This window comes from Macaca nemestrina, chromosome 7 (assembly GCF_043159975.1).
Source record: "Macaca nemestrina isolate mMacNem1 chromosome 7, mMacNem.hap1, whole genome shotgun sequence".
NCBI lineage: Eukaryota > Metazoa > Chordata > Mammalia > Primates > Cercopithecidae > Macaca > Macaca nemestrina.
In genome coordinates, this window is record NC_092131.1 from 177,327,178 (window position 1) to 177,349,822 (window position 22,645).

The following is a 22,645-nucleotide window of genomic DNA, read 5'->3' on the forward strand; positions in this document are numbered from 1 at the left end:
TCCTGAAACTTACCAGATGATTCAAGTTATGTTCAAATAGTAAGAACAAAATTTCCAGACCTTCTGAAAACATCCCTTTGGTTGAATAACATTTGCCTCTAAAACAAACCACCTTGGGAAAAAAACAACAAAACTTTGATTAATAAATAACCTTCCTTTCTGTTTACATCTACAGAATAGTACTTGAGTTTTAGATCATTACATTAAAAGCCAAACAAAATTTGCTCAGCAAGTATACATGATGATTGTCAATGGAAACGACTGTGTTTCCAAATGGCCCATTTTGTGGCTTCCTACTTAACCCACTAACTCTGGTTCTCATCGTGCTGCCTCTCTCCTACCAACTAAGTTGCTTTAGTTCCATTTTCAATAAGTCCGTGGAGATTACTTGGAATCATTTTAAACTATATTGTTCAACAGCAGAGTAGAGTGACTACGGTGAACAATGATGTATTGCATATTTCAAAATCGCTGCAAGAGAGGACTTGAACTATTCCCAACACATACAAATGGTAAATACTCAAAGTGATGGACACCTCAAATACCCTGACATCATCATTACAAATTCCATGCATGTAACAAAATACCACATGCACCCTACAAATAGGTAAAATATTATGAATGCATCAAAAATTTAAAATGTAAAAATACAGCTTATGAATCCCATCCCTTCATTTATACCTCCTCCAATCAAGTGTCACTGTCTCCAGTTGTGATGACACAATGGAGCAGTAACTCACAGAACGTGATTATTTCCTTTCTAGGTATAAAAAGACACTCTACTGTGAAGACCTTAGATGTCTCCATCCTCCTGCTCCAGAAGTTCCATCAGGTTCCTTCAGGCTCCAGAATGGGAATGTCGCTGTGGTATGCACGCATGCCTCCACTGACTGCCTGCCCAGGCTAAGAAGTCGAGACCGTGAAGAGCACCATCGCACACTGCATGTCCCCTGCTTTCTCCGTGAAAATGTTTCAGCAGAGACATGGTGAATAAACTGTTTTTCTTGTATTCTGCTCCCTTGGATGCAAAAATATAGCAAAGTAGTTTCGGTAATGCTAGCAGAAGTGAGGCAAAAGAAAAAGAAAGAAAATGTATAGATGTACAAATGAAATAACTGTTCTCTGTGCCTCAAAATTGCCTTGAGTCTTGTTATTGAACTACTTAAAAGGCTCGAATGCAAACATAGAGGCAATCTTTTATAAGCACCATCAAAGGGCCTCCTACACAGCTCAATTTACTAGTGCATTTGTAAAATGTCCAAAGGGGTATGCAGAAGTCATCATTAAGCCAATCAAAATAGACCTCAACCTAATGGAATAATCATTTTAGTGCTGCCAGTGGTTTAGTTATAACCGAGGTCCATACACATGTTAACCTATGTTTAGGTCTTCCTGTGCCTTAGTTTTTTTCATTTCCATGTAGAACATTTTAAATTTTCTCAGGTTCTATGTAAAATTTCATTTGCATATATTACCTTAAAGATAGAATGGTTAGTTCCACTAGGACGGTGCGATACAATTGAATGCCCAGGTTTCAGACACTTCGTTAATCCACGGAAGCAGAACTCATCCAGTGTTTGATATGAAGTAGCATAAAGCTGCAAAATGTTTTTAAGACACCATAATTACAAAATAAAGCTCCTGAATGCTTAGCCTTTCCTTTGGTGATTTGTCATTTTACTTTCTTCACAGGAGCAAAATTAAACCTGTGAACTATTTTATCACAAGCCTTCAGCTATGAAAGCCCTGAGCCACTGAGTCTGGATGTGAGTCCAGGAGATGTGAGTAATTGGCATAGCCTTACCCAGGGGAGGCTGAAGAGAAGGAATGCGCAGAAAGACTATTTAATTGCAGGTCTGTTTTAGGAACAGTTTCATTGCAGTTCTGTTTTAAAACCAATTTTCTCCCTTCTCCTGCCTTTCCTAGTACTGCATATAATCTGCCCATAATCAGACATTTTATACCTAGTAACCTCAAAGGGCTGCACATTTCCATAAAATGGAATATAGAAATACCATCAGCTAACAAAATAAAATGCCAGTGGAAGTTTTTCATCTTCCTATGGGCTAGGAAAAAAATCATAAGCAATAAATTTCATTCTAAACCTACAGGGGATTTTGAGCCCAGATTTATCGTGCTCATGTAACACAAGAATTGCAACGTGAGGCTGGACGCAGTAGCTCACGCCTGTAATCCCAGCCCTTTGGGAGGCCGAAGCAGGTGGATCACGAGGTCAGGAGATCGAGACCATCCTGGCTAACACGGTGAAACCCCGTCTCCACTAAAAATACAAAAAACTAGCCGGGCGAGGTGGCGGCACCTGTAGTCCCAGCTCCTCGGGAGGCTGAGGCAGGAGAATGGCGTGAACCCGGGAGGCGGAGCTTGCAGTTAGCCGAGATCGCGCCACTGCACTCCAGCCTGGGGGACATAGCCAGACTGCATCTCAAAAAAGAAAAAAGAATTGCAAAGTGAACAATTGGCATAAAGGCTGGAGATTAACCAGCTGATCATTTAGAGTTCTGGCAAAATTAAATCAAGCCATTCTATAAGGAAACTTTCAAATTTCAGGAAAAACAACTGCCGCCCGAAGCAATAGCCATGAACCCGAGGAAAGTAACGGTAGAACCACACTCCAGGAAGTGAAAGAATAGGTCAGTCTGTAGACAGTAGTAAAATGAGTTCTGTTAAAATGGTTAAGGAGTATTCCAGACACAAGATAGGAGCATAAAACCGTTTTTATTTTTTATTATCTGGGAATTTCTTAAAAGTGATAAGGAGATCAAGAAGCAAAATCGCAATCTTTGCCTTCCAAGAAGGAGCAAAACCTGAACACCAGAAAATGTGCTGAGGAGCAGCCAGAGGCAAAGACAGAGGGAAGGCGTGGAGGCCGGCCCTGAGCTACAGGGCTGCAGAGACGTCTGCAGAGTGCGCGTCTCGGTGACAAGGGTCAAACACCTAAACTCACGGCTGCCCAGCTTGGATGGAAGCACAGGCTGCCAGCAAGAACTGTCCTGGGCTTAATTTGATTCCAGTAAGCAAAGGAGGAAATCTAAATAAGGAGGCACAGAGAAAGTCTCCTTAGCAGGTGAGAAGAGAGACTCTTAGTATCAGTATCATAGGTGTCTATTTCTACTAGCTTGGAGGAAATAAAGACTACAAACTCACATACACAAACAAACAAACAAACAAACGATAATGAGGTAATAAGGACAATCCCTGCTAGACTGAAATACGATTCTCTTTCCTCTCCTGTGTGTTGTACCCTGGGAATAGGCCCTGCAAATGTGGGCCTTCCTCAAATATGGGCAAGCATAGACAACCTAGAAAATAATCTACACGGATGTTCTGCAAGAACGAGAGAGGCGGTGGGGAGGAACTGGGCAGTTGAAAAATCTCACCAAAAAAATGTTCCACAGAACAGATAACAATTATGAAAAATAAACTCTGAAGTTTAAAAGCAGAGTGAATTAATCACCTCTATCTTGCAAGAGCACAGAACAAAGATTTTTTTAAAAAAAACGTTCAGGAAAGAAATGGAAAGAAAACAAAAGGATATGCGGTGTAAGTTGGCAGCACTCATTAAAGAAGTTTTAAAAAGAAACTAAATTTATCCCATAGAGGAAAATGAAACTGATGAATGCAAAACAGAGTCCCTGCTAAAAATGCAGAGCAAGGCTCAGCAAGCACAGCCCGGGGAGCAAATCCACCCGCCCAGCTGCTGTGGGGCCCACGAGCAATGAATGGCTTCAACTCATTCACAAAAACGAATAAAAAACAAACAGGAATGCATGCAGAGACCACATGTGTCTACAAAACCTACGTTTACCCTCTGACCATTTACAGACAATGTCGCCAACCTTGACACAGAGAACAGAAATGAGGAAAGCAAACCAATGAAGTGTAAATGAATAGATTAAAAAGATTAGAACAAATAATAAAAATGACACTTAAGGACTAAATATGTTCATCAATAAAGTCATGCTAAAAGAAAATAATATATGAAGTTGAACAAATAAATAATTCAAGAGAAATAAAACACACATCTACAAATTAAAGAGTATACCTTGTCCGGGAAAAACAATAACCTAGAAAAGTCCATCTTAAAATAGATAAAATCAATGCTATGCAAATTCAAAGATAAGAAGCCTCTAAACAGAGAAGCTAAAAGCAAAGAAAAACAAAACAAAACCTCAGACTTCCATAGCAACAGTGGGGCAGAGTGAAGAAACACCTGCAGAATTTCTAAAAAATATAACCCAGACAGTTTCTATCCAGCAAACTGTCTTTCAAATATAAAGGTAAACTACTCTGGGAAATAATATTTTCTTGAGTACTTTTTGAATGTTATACCCAAGAGATAACTTGAAAAATTAGGGCAAAAAGACAGGCATGGGCACTGAATAGAAAATATTAATATTTATGATACTAAGATTAAAACAATTGTAATAAGGGTTTTGGTTCCAGAACACAACATAATGTTCTTAACCTTGATGGTGTAGAAATAATATAATTAACAAAAGTGATGAGCAAAGAACATGGAACGTAGTATGACTTCCTCACTTTTAATGTCAGGATCCAGCAACTGATAAAACAATAAAAGAGTCATAAATATAGTTGAGAGTAAAAAAATAACAAATATGTGTTTAAACTAGCAAAATAGATGATGGGAGTAAAGGAAGAAATTGCTAACATGTTTTCTAAGAGAATATTTCTTAACGATGAAGAATACTGTTCCCTTAGAGAAAATTGATTATATACAGGGATGTTTTTGATAATTGTAATAACTAGGGTTTATTATTGACATTTACTGGTGAGGGGAAAGAGTGCTAAATATCTTGCAATGCATGTGACATTCTTGCACAATGATATATGTTTCTTTCCATAAAAGCCAGTAGGACTCCTATTAGGAAACAACAAATTAAAGAAGAACCTAATGATAGTATGTTTTCAAGTAACAATTAGCTAGTTAATCACTACAACAAAAATTCAAATCTCCTATTTATCAGAAATAGGACGCATATACACATAAAAATTAAAGGTAAAAAATAACTTAAAAGGAAACATATGGACTAAAATAAATAAGCAAAGGTATTCCAGGCAAATAAAAAGAAAGCAAGGGGTAGTTTTTATTTTTTATTCTAATCCTTCAAATACTTGAATACAATTTAAAAAGAACACTTAAGTGAACTGTAGGCAACAGTTTACAGTGCTAAACTGTGCAATTTACAGTGAAGATTAATAGTCATGTGCCAAATAACATTCATTAGTGTTCATAATTTAAAAACTATAGAAGATAGAAAGTGAAATAGAAAAAAATTAAAAATAGGTGACTGTATTTTGCTTTAAGCTGTTCAAGTGGATTGAAAAAGGTAATTATAGAAGACCTAAATAAGATAATTAGGTAGTTATTATTGCTGTGTGATTAATGCTTTATCCTGTAAACACAAATAAGCCTTCTTTTCAAATGCTCATGAAACTGTCAGAAAATGTGCAAATAGTAGGCCACAAAAAATGAAAATCAATAAACTCTAAAAGTAGAAAAGGGAAAGACATTTTCTGATTACCACATGATAAAATGATAGTTTAACTTTCAGTCCCCACCCCCAACAAAAAAAAGGCCACCATCAATGGAAAAAGAAAATCCTCTCTTAATTTCATGGGATAAAGATAAAATTGAATTCAGAATTTCAGAATATGTAGAATGGAATAACACTAAAATCAGAAAATAGTCAAGACTTCTGCTATTACCTATAATGGAGTAACTTATACTAGACTTACTCTACATGAAAAACAACCAGAAAACCCCCCCAAAAATGAAAGAAAGTAAACTCTAGATGTGAGCCCGCGATCCATCCAGTTTTCTGCCTGGGGACAAATTTCCGAACCTGGTACAAAAGCTAAAATCCAAGCAAAGCATGTTAGTTACGCTGAACGGAGGATGCAAGTATCAGAATAGAGGCATACACTGGACACAGTAGTGAGAAGACGGAACTGCACAAGGGGATGATGAAAAGCCTGCGTAAAGGTCATTATGAGTCCTCGGTTGAAAGCTGGGATATACAAGATACCCTGAGGCTACCAGAGAGCAGTTTCTATGGGATTGAAAAAGTAATGGCTATACTATGAGTCTAGCAATGTTGAGATATTGGAGTTCTGTCATAGCTTCAATACAGTGATCTTGTCAATATTTTGCTAATATACTGATCATCAAGCAGTAACATCCGCAAGTGCATGCCTTAGGAGTAAGGAACATAGTTTGAAGACTGCTCTAGAGTCTAAAACCATCTTAACAAAATGTAATAACAAAATGGACAAGATCCATAAGGGAGACGATTTGGAGGCTGAATCCCATCAAGATAAGGGAATTTTGGAAATACTTTAGGAAATTTTTTAGTCTTTCCACAGGTTTCCCACTAACAAAGCATAACACTAAGTCAACAAAAGTTTGAGGACACCAGTCAGTAACTGAACTGCTTTGTAATTCAACATAAAAATTCTTGAAAGAATTTTCTTAAAAAATTAGAGTCTACAACATACCATGCAAAATATCCAGCTATAATTAAAAATTACTAGCAATGCAAAGAAACAGAAATATGTAGCCCATAGTAAAACAACAAATAAATAAAGCAGTCAGTAGAAACTGTCCTGATATCATCTCAGGAAAGAAATGAATATTATGAAAAAAAAAATACCTATTTAAACTTCTTCAATCAAAAAAGACAATATTTAAAATTTTTAAATAATTCATTGAATAAACTTAACCACAGGATGGGGATAACAAAAAAGTCAATAAATTTGAATACAGATTAATGGAAAATTTTTCATTCTGAAGAAGAGAGAAGTTGGAGAAAAATAGAGCAGAACCTAGGGATATGTAAAACAATAGAAACAGTATAGCATACAATGTCACTTTCTGACCTATTTTCATCATTTTCTCATTTGGGGATTATATTTGCATGTAAGCAAGAAGGAAGGAAGGCAGCAAATAAAGAAAAAAAGAGAGAGCAAAAGAAAGAGAGAGAGAAGTAAGAAAGAAAGAAGAGAAAAGGAGAAAATCTTGAAATTACCAGAGAGAAAACACACATCAGAGGAATCACAGCTGACTTCTTCTTAGAAGTAATGGAAGCTAGGAAACAATAGAATAACTTATTTAACCTGTTAAAGAAAAGTGATCATTAACTCAGAATTCTATATCCAATTAAAATATCCTTTAGAAACAAAAAGAAAATAGGGAAATTTTCAGACAAATGGAAGTTGAAAAAATACATTACCAGCAAACCTGCACTACAAAAAAAAAAAAAAAAATGCTAAGGGAGATGTTTCAGGAAGAAGAGAAACTTCAATCTGCAGGAAGGAAAAAAAGAATACTGGAAATGGGAAACAATAAGTTAATGTAAAATGCTGATTTTTTCTTATAATTGTCTTAAAAGACAACTGACTATTGAAATCAAGTCAATAACAATGTTAGGACAGACTTCTAGTGAATATTGAATAAAAATTATAGGAAAAAAATCGAAGAAAAAAACAAGAAAGAAAGAAAGTGAAAGGAATTACACCATTTTATGATTACCAGATTATAAAATAGGAAGAATATGGTGTAAACTGGGTAGAAGTGAAGTGAGAAGTGGAAAGTGGGGATAGAACAACGTTAGGAAAAAAAGTAAGAAAACATAGAACCTGTGAAGTCCCAGGTATAAAGTGAGACAGAGAGCACAATATTGACACTTATCAGGGAAAATCCCACTCCCGATATTTAATGTGGGTTCTTTTCTATTCCCTAAGCGTCTCGGCTGGTTTGAGAAATAAAGGGAAAGAGTACAAAAGAGAGAAATTTTAAAGCTGGGTGTCCGGGGGAGACATCACATGTCGGCAGGTTCTGTGATGCCCCAAGCCATAAAACCAGCAAGTTTTTATTAGCGATTTTCAAAAGGGGAGGGAGTGTACGAATAGGGTATGGGTCACAGAGATCACATGCTTGACAAGGTAATAAAATATCACAAAGCAAATAGAGGCAGGGTGAGATCACAGGACCACAGGATGGGGCGAAATTAAAATTGCTAATGAAGTTTCGGGCATGCATTGTCATTGACAACATCTTATCATAAGGCAGGGTTTGAGAGCAGACAACCTGTCTGACCAAAATGTATTAGGTGGGAATTTCCTCATCCTAATAAGCCTGGGAGCACTACAGGAGACCGGGGCTTATTTCATCCCTTCAGATTCTACTGTAAAAGATGCCGCCCCCACGGGGCCATTCATAGGCCTACCCTCAGGGCACATTCTCTTTCTCAGGGATGTTCCTTGCTGAGAAAAAGAATTCAGCGATATTTCTCCTATTTACCTTTGAAAGGAGAGAAATATGGCTCTGTTCCATCTGGCTCACTGGCAGTCAGACTCCAAGTCTTATCTCCCTTGTTCCCTGAAGATTGTTGTTATCCTGTTCTTTTTTCAAGGTGCCCAGATTTCATATTGTTCAAACACACATGCTCTACAAACAATTTGTGCAGTTAACACAATCATCACAGGGTCCTGAGGCAACATACATCCTCCTCAATTTACGAAGATGATGGGATTAAGAGATTAAAGTAAAGACAGGCATAGGAAATCACAAGGGTATTGATTGGGGAAGTGATAAGTGTCCATGAAATCTTCACAATTTATGTTCAGAGATTGCAGTAAAGACAGGCATAAGAAATTATAAAATTATTAATTTGGGGAACTAATAAATGTTCATGAAATCTTCACAATTTATGTTCTTCTGCCGCTGCTTCAGCCAGTCCCTCCGTCTGGGATCATTGACTTCCCGCAACAGACACTGATTATACACTTTGGCTAGATTAGGATATAAATTGTTTGCCATTAGAAAAGAATAGTAAATGGATGTACAGCTAAAAAGCTACAGAAATAATGGATTAACCAGAGAAGGTAGAAAAACATCAATAGAGGAACAAAAAGAGAAAGGAAAATAGAAAACAAACGACAAAATATTAGAATTAAATGTACCCATATCAATAATGACATTAAATGTCAATGGATAAAATTGAAGTAAAAGGCTGGGGTTGTCACACTGGATAAAAATGCAAGATCCAATGATTAAAATTTATATGAAATATACCTTAAATATAAATATACAAAATGGTTAAAATAAAAAGAATGGGAAATATATACCATGTATTCAGAAACTGAAAGAAAACTTATATACTTGTATCAGACGAAATACACTTTAGGACAAAGAATATTCAAAGAAATGAAAATTGATATTTCCTAATGATAAAAGGGGCACTTCATCAAAAATTTATAAAAATGATAAATATTTATTCAGCAAATAACAGAATTTTAAAAATTATAAACTAAAGTGAGATACAAGCAGGTCCACAATCATAGACGCATATTTAAATATCTCTTTCTTAATCATTGATAAAACAAATAGAAAAAATAAAGCAATAAGTATATAGGAGACTTGTACAGCACTATCAACTAAGTTGACCTAATTTACATTTACAGAAGAGTAAAACCAACTCTTGCAGAAAACACAATTTTTTCATGTGTACATGGAGCATTAACCAAAACCAACCATTTGTCAAGGCATAAAATATATCACAATAAACATCAAATAATTGAAATTTAAGGAATATGTTATCTGACCACAACTAGACACTAAAAACAAGTAAGATTAAATCAGGTAGCTAAAGATATCCCTATACTTGAAAATTAAAACTCTCTCTCTGACACACACACACACACACACACACACACACGCAGGTGCACACACTTCTAAATAACCCTTATTCCAAAGAAGAATTCGCAAGGGAAAACATATTTCAAACTGAATGATTATAAAAGAACAGTATGTCAAAGTTAATGGGATGCAGCTTGTGGTAACTTTGCAACCTGTAATGTGTCTACCTTGATCAGAATTTCCTTCCCTGTGTGTTTCTCCTTAGTCCACAAGGGCACAGAAGCAGCCCTTTGGTGGCTCAGGCCTGCTGTTGCTGCTATGCAGAAGCACCTCATCGTCCTGAAGCAGTACCGGGCCCGCAATGGCTTTGCCTTCCCTGGGCAGTCCTCCAGCTTCTGTGACTCCAGCACCAAGTGTGTATTCAGCTCCATGACAAAGGGTCCTGGCTTCTGCAGGACAGTACCCATGATGAACAGACTGGGGTTCGGGTCACCCTCACAGGGCCCCAGCCTGTGCCTGTTGTTTCAGCTTGCTCTTGAGCTCTCCAACTGACACCCAGCTCCCCTTGTGGACCGGCTGCCTGCCTGCCCGCCTGCCCTTTGTAATTCAGGCTCCAGCATCAGATCAGAAGTGATGCTGCTTAACCAGCTCCCACGACAGAGTATGGTCAAATCACACACACACACACACACACACACACACACACACACACACAGAGGTCTGTGTGTGCTGTGTGTGTATTTTCTAGTGCTTCTGCCTCTATGATTGAACTCTGTTTAGAAAATTTGCAGTTTAGTTGCTCGTATTAGAAAATAAAGTGAGGCTGTTGCCATTAGTGGTGATGGTGGTTTGGGGCTTACATCTACAAAGTCTCTTCAAGGCCATGTTACCTGTGGGCTGTGGGCTGTTGGAGGCTGCGCATCTGATGCACGTCTGCTCACTCTGAGACCCCGCTGGAGTAAGTCACGTGATTACAAAGGCCCTCCTGGCCGGGCGCGGTGGCTCAAGCCTGTAATCCCAGCACTTTGGGAGGCCGAGGTGGGCGGATCATGAGGTCAGGAGATCGAGACCATCCTGGCTAACACAGTAAAACCCCGTCTCTACTAAAAATACAAAAACTAGCCGGGCGCGGTGGCGGCGCCTGTAGTCCCAGCTACTCAGGAGGCTGAGGCAGGAGAATGACGTGAACCCGGGAGGCGGAGCTTGCAGTGAGCCGAGATCCGGCCACTGCACTCCAGCCTGGGGGACAGAGCGAGACTCCGTCTCAAAAAAAAAAAAAAAAAGGCCCTCCTTGGGATAGGTCACTCCCAAGACAGAGGAAATGGAGCAGAAGAACTGAGCGGAGCTGTGTAATGCTCTTACAGGAAAAGGGAGCAAATGTTTGGGAACAATAATACAAATACTGCAAGTTGTCCTCTAGCAGTTTCTAAGCCACGGCACATGCTTAATAAATATTTGCTGATGAAAAATTAAAATTGAGTGGATTTTTAAAATAGATGTTATGAAGGAAACTTCCTTTCTGGAGACCATTAAAGTACTTTTCTCTTTGATCTTATATTAACTTTTAAATATCTTTGTTTTAATCATAATGATTTACTTGTCAGTTTCACTCACTAAAGTTTATTTCTTGAGGACAGTAATTTGGTCTTGTTTCTCTTCATTTCCCTCTTTTAAAAATTGAGTTATTTATTTATTCTCTTTCATCTCCAGATCTCATTCACCAATCATAGGTAATTCATTAATGTATTCAGTTAATATCTTTGTGTTTGTCTCAATTCTTGAAAATTGTATATTATAAAATGTGCATGTATTTTATTGAAAATGAAGTTATAAAATCAATTATCTCAGATTACACCTGAGAAACTGGAAACTAGGACAAGATCAAATTAAATCTTTAATTAAATTGAATGAATGAAATAATAAAGAGTAAAAGTGAATTAAAAGGTGACATATGGTAGAAAATACATTTAAAAATTAGATCTCTGAAAAATTAATATCAAAGACTCTTTTTAGCAGGGCTAATAAAAGAAATGTGTACACACAAACATGACTGAAACAGGATTTTAAATTTTCAAAAGAGCTTCTCTAGTCCACATCTCAATCAGCGCTGCCACCTGCGTCTTCCGCTGAGCCCTGGGGCTGCTCCAGGGGCCGCTCCCCTCACGCCTCACACACACATTCCCTTGGCTCCTTGGCTGGTTCAGAATCCCAAGCACACCTGACTCAGAGTATTTCCTGCCACCGCTCCTGCTACCACCCTAACGTAAGCCCAGCCAGGTGGCTCCTATGTCAGTGCAGCAGCCTTCACACTGTCCTTCCTCCTTCCACCACCTGCTTCCTACTCGTAATTCTCCCTAGAATGTGCAGAGCACTGTCTCAGTCATGTCCATCAGGTCATGGCATTCCATATTACGCTGCACAAATATCACCTCCAGTGGAGTTTCACACACTTCCCTCCACGCGGCCTTGCTTGCTATTCCTGTAACACAGCAAGCTCCTTCTAGCTCAGCTTCTTCACACTTGCTGCGCTCTTTGGAATGCCTTCTCCCCATTCTTGTGGCTTGCCAGTATTTCTTCCAGCGCTCCGTTTAAACGCTATTGCTGTACAGAGGTCCTCTGTGACGATTGTTCCAAAACAGCCTCCAGTGACTACCTGCCACACGCCTTCCTCTTATTTTCCTCTGTTTTTTCTTATAGCCCCTATTGATCCGTACATTTATTTATTTACTTTTTATGTTCCTCAGTTAGAATTTCAAGGTCCGTAAAGGTAGGTAGATAGCTCATTGAATCCTTCAGAATCCTTTAACAGTGTCTAGAACATGTGAATGTTTAATGAACACAAGAATGAGTGAGGAGTGGTGTTAGAGCCCCAGACAAGGAAAAGAAGAAGAAACATAGTGGGAATACTAAGTAAGGAAATCAGAATACAGGGTAGCATATTAGTGTATTTTTTCTTAATACTTATTATTTATGTAGTACAATCATAAATTCCTTAGGAAGTGAATAGTGTCATGAAAAGCATATTATTTTTTGGTAGGTGTGTGCTCATGCATAAATCTAATATTCAATTTTTGATCAAAAGTAACTAAGACTCAAATGTACAAATCAGAAATAATATCATTAATTTCTTAAATAGCCTGATCAAAATTCCCTATGCATTGAATGAAACAGTATTCAAAATCTATCAGGCTAGAAACTAGCATATAATTTCATGTTTTGTAAGGAGAATGAAAGAAATATTAATATTAAACCTTCCATAAAATAAGATGAGGACTACATGCCACTGAAATATTTCACAATATTATTTCTGTGTTTCTTCCTTAACTTTGGAAGTTGAGAATTTTCTCTAATATGCTTCACTAATTTCTTCCTCCACTAAATTTTTAATCAAAAGTTTAGATTTCAGGTCCAGCAACTTTCAGGCTTAGTGCTGGTTCATTCTTGGTCCAATATCAAATGACTAGCTTCGGGGTTTTTTTGTTTTTCTTTTTGAGACAGAGTCTCGCTCTGTCCCCCAGGCTGAAATGCAGCGGCGCGATCTCTGCTCACTGCAACCTCTGCCTCCCAGGGTCAAGCAATTCTTGTGCCTCAGCCTCCTGAGTAGCTGGGATTACAGGCATGCGCCACCGTGCCCAGCTAATCTTTGTATCTTCAGTACAGAGTTTCACCATGTTGGCCAGGCTGGTCTCAAACTCCTTGCTTCGAGTGATCTACCATCTCAGCCTCCCAAAGTACTGGGATTACAGGCATGAGCTACCACCTGGCCCTAGCTTCACTTTTAGCATTTATTTTTAAGGGATAATGTTTTGAAAGAATAAATTTTGGTTATTCTAAATGGCCAAATAGGGTAAAGAACATATGCAAATCTGGGGAATGTGGCCACAGACCCCTCAGTACAAGTGGAACGAAAGACAGGAAGAACATTCACAACAGGACTAGTTATAGCAAGTCCTTGCTAGAGAACACACAGAGGGTAAAGAATAACTATAATCATCCAAGACAGGGTTTGTATCTACCCATGTCTCCCACAGTCCGTGTGAGCAGCCTTGCCTTTTACAACAGGATGATGACTATAGAGACTCTGGGACACAAATACATCTTGCGAAGGAATGTGATTGTGAACCTGCTGTGGTTAGCAGTTCTCAAAATCCCAGCAGTGAAAAACCATAACTGTGAAGGTTTGCCTGAAAGACTGGCAAACCCCTCATTCCTCTAACCAACTAAAACCTATCTCTAATGTGCTACATTAGTCTAGTCTACCCAGTTGGACTAGATCATGCTTGTCCAGCCCGTGGCCCCTGGGCCGCATGCAGCCCAGGGCGTTTGTGATTGTGGCCCAACACAAATTCGTAAACTTTAAAACATTATGAGATTTTTTTTTTTTTTTTTTTTTTTTGCAATTTCCTTTCTTTAGCTCATCAGCTGTCATTAGTGTATGTTACGTGCAGCCCGAGAAAATCCTTTTTCTTCCAGTGCGGCTGAGGGAAGCCAAAATATTGGACACCTTTGACTAGATCATGCGAGAGCCACATAGCTATTTTATATAATTTCATTTTCTCCAAACAACTACTTTTGCTCAATGTACCCCAGAGTGATTTTATGAGAATGATCCCTGTGCCTACTATAAAATGTTGCTAAGAGGACTGATCCCCACATTTTGTTTTCTTCTTTCTATTCCTCACTGTTGGAGGTGACTTGCTCCTCTCTTTCTATGTGAGCTGTGAATCATGCACTCTATTTGGATGGTTTAATCACTGGACGTAAGACAGCATGAAGACACACCGAGAGCTCATTTCCAGTGGGGGTAGAAGACTCTACACATTCATTTTGTTGATTTAACTCAGTACTGGTCCCATCTTACTTCTCTTCTCATTTTTTAAAATATTTCATAAAAATTTTCAGTAGGAAATACACAGTTCGAAAGTCAACGTAAAGATATATGGAGGAAACGTTTACCCTCAATGTTTTTCTCCTTCTACCCTTCCACAGGAAACCACTGATATATTTGTCTTCCACTTTCCCCAGAATTTTTTAAGCAAATGTGAATACCATTTCCTCCCTGTCCTCCTCCTCTTTTTCTTCTAAAAGGGTCCCGTGTTACCCACTTTGCTTCCTTTAATGGTTACTTCCTGAGCATCCTTGTACCTTTTAATATCAGAAGATACTCATTTTCTTTAAATGTGTGACATTTTATATTATCATTGTTCCATAACTTACTTAACCTGGCTCTTACTGATGGACTTCTGGGCTGTTACCAGTCATTTGCTCTTATAAATAACACTGTAATGCATTATTTTGTATTTGTGGTGTTACAGATGTCTATACGTGCATCTTAGGATAAATTTGCAGAAGTAGGATTTCTGGGTCAATGTACATACATATGTTCATTTTTGATAGATATTACCAAGTTGCCCCTCATAAAGTATGAGTGTGCCTGTTTCACAGTAGTTTGTAAAAAAGATTGTTTATCATACTTTAGGATTTTCAACACTCTATTGTTTAAACTAGTATGGCATTTTTATAAAGTTTTGATTAATTAATGTATCTTTATATACTTTTGGGTCATATGTCTTTATTAATTAATAAGTGTATATTCATGGGTCATTTATATTTCTTTTCATTGTCTATACTTTGATCAATTCTACATGGGATTTTTGTCATCTTATTGATTTCCAGGGAATCTTTATACACTAAGGATAGAGCGCGTTCTCAGATGAGCTGCAACTATTTCTCTCAGTTGTTTAATCTTTAAAATTTTACTTATCTTATTTTTTGCCTACAGTAGCTCTAAGTTTTATAAAGTAAAAATATATACTTTTTTTATCTTATGGCTCCTGGGTTAGAATTTTTATAATGAAATAAAATAAAAAATGAGGGCATTGAACCTAGAAGGCATTGCACTAAGAATAAATATTGTTTCAGAGTTTAGAAGTTCTGTTTTAAATTTTCAATTCTGAAGGACACTTAGATCTTGGTTTTCCAATTCATGTGTTCCTTCCGTCATGTCAAATGCATGATTCCTATATCTAAATCTCCAACATTTTGCTGCTTTTAAAATTATCATTCCTGGCCAGGCACAGGGGCTCATTCCTGTAATCCCAGCACTTTAGGAGGCAGAGGCAGGTGGATCACCTAACGTCAGAAGTTTGAGACCAGCCTGGCCAACATATCAAAACCCTGTCTCAACTAAAAATTCAAAAATTAGCTGAGTATCAAGGTGGGAGCCTGTAGTCCCAGCTACTCAGAAGGCTGAGGCTGGAGAAGTTCTTGAACCCAGGAGGCGGAGGTTGCGGTGAGCCGAGATCACACCATTCCACTCCAGCCTGGGCGACAACAGCAAAACTCCATCTCGAAAAAAAAAAAAAAACAAAACATTATCATTTCTTGTCACATTGACAGGCAACATACTCAAGATTACAGGCTGAATTTGTGTATTTTTTGATGATAGATTTAACTCCTGATCTGCATCTGAGTTATAATGAAATTAAATCACTTTTTACCTCCTCTTCAATGTACACTGAGTAATCTGAAGATGGTGGTTTGATGAGCTAAGCAAAATTTAAAGTTATCCTATTAAAAATACTAAAAAAAAAAAAAAAGTATTGCATGGGTACCATATTCCCCCGTGTAACTCCCCTTCAGTGATTGTTAGTGCAGTCCCAGCCCAAGTAAGATACTCAACAGGGCTGAGGATTCAGATGCAACCTTTGCCCTGTGGAGCATTTAACCAAATAACAGAGGGTATTTTGTTAATGCCAATTTCATTTGTCTTTAAGAAAACTTACTTTCAATTTTATACACTAACTTACATTTCTTGACAGCCTGTATATTTTATTTTTATAAAACATCGCCAATTTTCATTGCAATCACTAAGGCATGTATATGCTTGACTTTGGGTTGCTACAAAACTGAGCATTCCATGACAAACATATTCCACACTGCCAGGCATCTCTGTGATGAGAGATTACTGTACTTGCCTTTTAATTTCCCTTCTCATTTTTGTTTAATCTTCTCTATCTGCCCGCCCCCAACCCCACCTATAACACAGATACACACACTCTTCCTGCCCAGGGGCCTGGGATATTTTAAGTGACTAATTCATGTTTGAGGAATCAAAGAAGGAAGGGAAGGTCTGTGGGAAGGAAGCCAAAGAAAGAAAGGAAAACAGAAGGAAGGGAGGCGATGGAGAGAGCACAAAGGGTCCCCCTATGGAGACTGCATAGGTTATAGAGATTGCAGTAGAATTCAAAACAGTGCTTCAAAACTCATCGCTGGTTTTTTAAAATTTTATTAAAAATATTTTTTGCTTCATTGAACCTTACATTTTAATTGATTGAAGTTAGTCTTTATTTCTTCAACAATTTTATGCATATATTCTTGACAAAACCTGTTTGAAATAAAAATTCATGCTACAATCTGATTTTTGAAATTCAAAGATAAATGACATATCCGTGCTTTTATACAGTAGGTTTCTGTCTTTCTGTGTACCTTCGGGATGAAGAGATTCCCAAGATGTTCAGGGACATGTAATGAGCATACTTAGTCCTGTTACAATTTGTGCACATTGTATACATTTTACATTCACTTCAGAGTTTAAACTCCTTCTCCTTGACTTTAAAGTAGGTAAGACTGATACACATTTGCACATTTTTCTTCATTCTTAACAATTAATCTCAGAAGGTTCTGCTCGGGCTGTGTAGTGAGGGAAAAATGTAGCTCAGAGCCAGCCTAAGGGAGACACAAGTGTCAGACCACAGGGGCAGACCACAGCCTCAGAAAGCTGTCCTATTTCATATTTCCACAGTTTCTTGGTTATAAGAAAGAAAAACTGGGTGAATGCAAAAGGACAATTTAATATGCCAATTTAATTGTTTTGTCTCATAAAACTTGTCAGGAAATACTTGGATGGTGTCAGTACTGCCCGTGTTATCAGCTAGCCCTGATTTAGGTTCCATTCCTTTTTGTTCATAATCCCATATGCCACTGTAGGAGCAGCCTCTTCACTGTAAGTCAGTCTGGAACGCTAACTGACCATGATTTTAAAAAATCACAAGATCACAATGAGCAAAAGTAAACGCTATTATCTAGCTATTGCTATTCAGCTAACCGACATAGACACAACCTTAATTTCAGGCACGAAGAACATTTTAAAAGAAAAATCAATGTACATGCTTTTCTGACTTTCTACTCTATACTCAATTCGACAGCTGAATGTGGAAGCCAGTAAAGATGCATTCTCAGTTATCCATCCTGGAAGATGTATTCCATTCTTCATTTCGTGGTCATTTTTACAGCAGCCCTGTAAACACATATTCATACATTTATTTCAATGTTCTGACATAAAGTGTCTGTAAGGTTGACTAGGGGACTAACTTCGCTAGTCCTCATTAGTTGTAATAGGAGTTCAAACTTTAGAAAAAAAGCATATACCAGCTGGGTGCGTGGCTCACGCCTGTAATCCCAGCATTTTGGGAGGCTGAGGTGGGTGGATTACCTGAGGTCAACAGTTCGAGACCCGCCTGGCCAACATGGTGAAACCCTGTCTCTACTAAAAATGCAAAAATTAGCCGGGCATGGTGGTATGCCCCTGTAATCCCAGCTACTGGGGAGGCTGAGGTGGGAGAATTGCTTGGACCCGGGAGGCGGAGGCCGCAGTGAGCCACGTTTGAGCCACTACACTCTAGTCTGGGTGACAGAGCGAGACCTCATCTCAAAAAAAAAAAGAAAAAAAAAAAAAAGGAAAAAAAAGCATGCACGAAGTACATAGGATAAAATTATGTCATGATACACATCACACACACATGAAGAAATAGAAGGAAAATAATGAAACAACTGGGGCAAAATGGCGAGTCTGTGTGATGGATATTCAGTTCTTTGTACTCTAATTACAGCTTCTTTGTAAGTCTGAAATTATAACCAAATGAAAAGTAACAAGTAAAGAAACAATAAAGAAACACAATTAGGCAAACAGAAAGATCAAACATGTCACTAATCCAAGAGAATCAACAGGAAGAAAAAAACACTCAAGAGATTTAGGAAATTGAGTTATGAGACATTGGCTTTCAATTAACTAAAATTAAAATATCAAAAGAACTTAAAAATATTCTGAAGTGGAGCATAGAACTCCAAACTATGCTAAAGCATGAACTGTAAATTCTAAAAGTGAACAATAAAATCACTAAGGAGGAGGGGCTAAGACGGCTGACTAGAACCAGCTGCGGTGCGAGGTTCCCACGGAAAAGAACGAAAACGGGAGCGAGCCCTGCACCGGCCCCGAGGTCTCCAGGTTCCATCCCCGGGAGCGACTGAGCAGTGGGTGCGACCCGCGGAGAGCGAGCGAGGAACAGTCGGGGGTGCGAGGGCCCCACGCGGGGAAAGGGAAACTCCCGGCCCAGCCTAGGGAGGCGGTGAGGGACCCGCTGCCCAGCCCGGGAAACTTCCTTCCACCCATCTGTGCAACCCGCGGACCAGCAGGTCCCCTAGTGAGTCCGCCACCAGCCTTCGGTGCCAAGCCCGGAACTGTGCAGACTCTCGGCGGCCGCTCGGCTGGAGACTGCGGAAGACGCGGGAGAGGCAGCCTCGGTTATCACCGCTTCTGCATCTGCCGCTGCCTGAGACCACCGAGCCCCCGGGGAGGGGCGACCATCACCACCGCTTCTGCATCTGCGGCTGCCTGAGACCACCGAGCCCCCGGGGAGGGGCGACCATCTCTGCAGCTCCCGTCAGCTGTTTTTCGCCTGCCAGCACCAGGGAGACTGACGTTCGGCCCGGGAGGAATTCCCACAACCAGCACAGCGGCTGTGGCAGATCAGGGCCAGATCAGGGCCAGGCGGCCTCCTTAGGCAGAACCCGGACCCGTCCCTCCTCACTGGGCGGGGCCTCCATGCGGGAATTTCAGCAACTCCAACCAGGGGTTTAGGGACAGAACTTTGATCTCCCTGGGACTGAGCTCCCGGGGAAAGGGGTGGCCGTGGTCTCCAAGGACCCGCAGACTTAGTCTTTCCTCCTGCTGGCTCTGAGGAATCCAGCCAGTCCGGACGAGTGACCTTCCCTCCAGCACAGTGCACACCCTCTGCCCAGGGACAGCCAGAGTGCTTCTTTAAGTGAGTCCCGGATCTCCTGCCTCCTGACTGGGTGAGCCAGGGGTTTCCAGGCACCATATACAGGAGCATTCCCACTGGCATCAGGCCAGCACCTCTCTGGGACAGAGATCCCAGAGGAAGGAGCAGGCAGCCACCTTTGCCGTTCAGCAGCCTCCACTGGTGACATCTCCAGATGCGGGAAGGACCCGGGTGATAGGGTCTGGAGTGGACCTCCAGAAAGCCACAGCAGCCCTGCAGAAGAGAGGCTTGACTGTTAAAAGAAAAACAAAAAGCAACAACAACAGCAGCATCAACAACAACAACAAAATCCCCACAAAAACCCCATCCAAAGGTCAGCAGCCTCAAAGATCAAAACTAGATAAACTAGAAACAAGAAAAAAATGCCAAAAACTCAAAAAGCCAGAGTGCCTCTTGTCATGCAAATTATCTCAACACCTCTCCAGCAAGAACACAGAACTGGGCAGAGGCTGAGATGGATGAATTGATAGAAGTAAGCTTCAGCAGGTGGGTAATAAGGAATTTCACTGAGCTAAAGGACTGTGTTCTAACCCAATGCAAAGAAGCTAAGAACCATGATAAAATATCATAGGAGTTGTTAACCAGAATAATGAGTTTAGAGAGGAACATAAATGACCTGATGGAGCTGAAAGACACAATATGAGAACTTTACTATACAATCACAATCAACAATAATTGAATAGACTGAGCAGAGGAAAGAATTTCAGAGCTTGAAGACTATCTTACTGAAATAAGACAGGCAGACAAGACTAGAGAACAAAGAATGAAAAGGAATGAACAACACCTCTGAGAACTATGGGATTATGTAAAAAGACTATACCTACAACTGATTGGGGTACCTGAAAGAGACGGGGAGAATGGAACCAAGTTGGAAAACATATGTCAGGATATCATCCAGAACTTCCCCAACCTAACAAGACAGGCCAACATTCAAATTCAGGAAATCCAGAAAACTAGTAGGATACTCCAGGAGAAGATCAACCCCAAGGTCAAAATGAAGGAAAAAATATTAAGGCAGCCAGAGAGAAAAGCCAGGTAACCTACAAAGGGAAGCCCATCAGACTAACGCAGACCTCTCAGCAGAAACTCTACAAGCCAGAAGAGATTGGGGTAAATATTCAACACCTTAAAGAAAGGAATTTCCAACCTAGAATTTCATATCTGGCCAAACTAAGTTTCATAAGTGAAGGAGAAATAAAATCCTTTTCAGACAAGTGAGGGAATTCACCACCAACGGGCCTGCCTTGCAAGAGCTCCTGAAGGAAGCACTAAATATGGAAAGGAAAAACCATTACCAGCCCTGCAAAAATGCACTGAAATACAAAGACCAATGACACTATGAAGTAACTACATCAACAAGTCTGCAAAATAACCAACTAGCATCATGATGACAGGATCAAACTCACACGTAACAATATTAACCTTAAAAGTCAATGGGCTAAATGCCCCAATTAAAAGACACAGAATGGCAAGCTGGATAGAGTCAAGACTCATTAGCGTGCCTTATTCAAGAGACCTATCTCACATGCAAAGACACACATAGGCTCAATATAAAGGAATGAAGGAAAATTTACCAAGCAAATGGAAAGCAGAAAAAAGCAGGGTTGCAATCCTAGTTTCTGACAAAACAGACTTTAAACCAACAAAGATCAAAAAAGACCAAGGGCATTATGTAATGGTAAAGGGATCAATTCAACAAAAAGAGCTAACTATCCTAAATATATATGCACCCAATACAGGAACACCCAGATTCATAAAACAAGTTCTTAGAGACCTACAAAGAGATTTAGATTCCCACACAATAATAGTGGGAGACTTTAACAACCCACTGTCAATATTAAACGAATCATTGAGACAGAAAATTAACAAGGATATTCAGGACCTGAACAGCTCTGGATTAAGTAAACCTAATAAATATCTATAGAATTCTCCACCCGAAAACAACAGAATATACATTCTTCTTGGTGCCACATGACACTTACTCTAAAATCAATCACATAATTGGAAATAAAATACTCCAGCAAATGCAAAAGAACTGAAATGAAAACAAACAGTCTCTCAGACCACAGCACAATCAAATTAGAACTTGTGATTAAGAAACTCACTCAAAACTACACAACTGAAAATTGAACAACCTGCTCCTGGATGACTCCTGGGTAAATAATGAAGTTAAGGCAGAAATCAAGAAGTGCTTTGACACCAGTGAGAACTAAGATACAATGTACTAGACTCTCTGGGACATAGCTAAAGCAGAGCTAAGAAGGAAATTTATAGCACTAAATGCCCACATCAAAAAGTTAGAAAGATCTCAAATTGATACCCAACATTATAACTAAAAGAACTAGAGAACCAAGAGCAAACAAACCCCAAAGCTAGCAGAAGACAAGCAATAACCAAGATCAAAGTGGAACTGAAAGAGACAGAGATATGAAAAATCCTTTAAAAAAATAAATGAATCCAAGAGCTGTTTTTTTGATAACGTTAATCAAATACATAGACTGCTAACTAGACCAATAAAGAAGAAAAGATAGAAGAATCAAACAGGCACAATAAAAAATGATAAAGGAATATCACCACTGACCCCACAGAAATACAAACAACAACCATCAGAGAGTACATAAACACCTCTATGCAGATAAACTAGAAAATCTAGAAGAAATAGATAAATTCCTGGACACATACTTCCTCCCAAGACTGAACCAGGAAGAAGTTGAATCCCTGAATAGATCAATATCAAGTTCTGAAATTGAGGCAGTAATAATAGCTTACCAACCAAAAAAAGCCCAGGACCAAATGGATTTACATCTGAATTCTACTAGAGGTACAAAGAGGAGCTGGTAGCATT

At 39.2% G+C, this 22,645-nt stretch overlaps 1 long non-coding RNA gene across 1 annotated transcript; it reads left to right on the forward strand.

Moving 5' to 3' along the window:
• The first annotated feature begins 791 nt into the window (after positions 1-791).
• LOC105497438 (uncharacterized) lies at positions 792-10,314 on the forward strand. Its single transcript, XR_011625444.1, has 3 exons — positions 792-986; positions 1,693-1,854; positions 9,945-10,314. It is a non-coding gene; the product is annotated as an uncharacterized lncRNA (long non-coding RNA).
• The last annotated feature ends 12,331 nt before the right edge of the window (positions 10,315-22,645 follow it).